Source organism: Triturus cristatus, chromosome 5_2, assembly GCF_964204655.1.
Source record: "Triturus cristatus chromosome 5_2, aTriCri1.1, whole genome shotgun sequence".
Taxonomy (NCBI): domain Eukaryota; kingdom Metazoa; phylum Chordata; class Amphibia; order Caudata; family Salamandridae; genus Triturus; species Triturus cristatus.
In genome coordinates, this window is record NC_140588.1 from 1,109,201,747 (window position 1) to 1,109,203,327 (window position 1,581).

Sequence of the window (1,581 nt, forward strand, 5' to 3'; positions counted from 1 at the left end):
TTATTTGTATTTCCATTATTGTGCACGCATATATCGGGGTCTACATTGACATTTATTTCACCAATATTAATAGTGTTGTCAAAGGACCGTGTTTCCTGCACGAAGCAATATCATTAGGAACATCCCTTGGCCCAGTATAGGTATAAAGTCTATACATTTAGATTTAAGCAAGCTATTGTCTCGTTTATTGCAAAAATAAGTCACTTCGACTTCAGTGTTTGAAGCTAATAATCTGCTAACACCCAGAACTTTCATCATCTTCTTGTGTTTGCTTTTTTTGCCCTAAGTTGGCAGGGTATACCCAGATGCGGGTCCCTTGCTCACTTTGCCACTGAATTCAAGATGGCCTGGCTCATGAGGGGTGTTACCCCATACCCAGGATGCTTATTTCCGGTCCAGCGAAGACCTGGATTGGCAATTCGGGGTGGACTGTTCCCATGAACTACAGGGTCACGACTGATTTGCAAATAGCTGGGTCTTAACCAGTGTGGCAAATTGAGCTAAAGAACAATGATGGATTCAACCCAGATCTGTGACTGGGGTGAGTGTCTGAAAAGTTTCAACGATCCGTCCATCTTCTCCTTGTGTTTCCTTATCAGTGGTGACCTGAGCATGTTTGTGTCTGTGAAACTCAAAGAGAAAACTGAAGAGTGGTGTAGATGCATACCTAGCAGAAGTTTTTAGAAGGTGATAAAATGGGCTCAAGGTGGTAAGATTAGTATAGTGATCTTTAAAGCTTTTAGCTAGCAGAGGAATTTTAAATTGGATAAAGGGTTTTCAAAGTCGAACAAAGGTTTTAAATCAATCTGAGGCCAGCAAAGAGTATTTGAAAGTTGTCTTTTGGGTACCAGATGGCTGATAGAGCCAATAGAAAGAATCACAAAGCAGTAAGAGGACTTCAGAAGGTAATTGTAAAGCTCTGAGAGCCAGTATAGGTGTCTGTGTATGTGTTAGTGAAATCTAAGGTATTTAGCAGTGTGAGAAGGCTGAAAAATAAGTCACAGATGACCAGTGGGCAGGAAGGCTGGAATCGTGGAGTAGAGTGGAAATGGAAGTTGACACACGTGAATACTTGGTAACTGGCAATTTCAAGCTTGTCAAGAAGCAAGAGAGAGTAATGAATACAAATTTTAGAATAGCTGATAAAGGGCTAGCCAAGTGGTTTCCAAGGGACTGTGAGGACCAGCCCTAGATGGTCTGAAGTGACCCACCAGTTTGTTCTAGAACTGAATATCTTGGAGGGCCAGAGGAGGTGATCATGAAATGTAATGAAGTAGGAAAGGGTCTGAGCACTAATATTGGTTCTCTGAATGCTGAAAACAGATAAACATATAATGGTCTGATGGCTAAAGGACTTTAACGCTGACAGAGATGGTCCAATGAGTTCTGATATGAAAAAATGTGTAATATTTATTTACAGGAGGGTTCTTAGGAGTAAGGCTGGCCACACTGATCCGAGTGCTTGCAGACATGCCTGAGAAACCCTGAAGGTGTATTAGGGGCTTTAACAGCCAGATGGGAGACATGGAATTTTATGACTGGCAGAGAAGATGGCCTATAGGGCCAGTGAGAATGGTATGT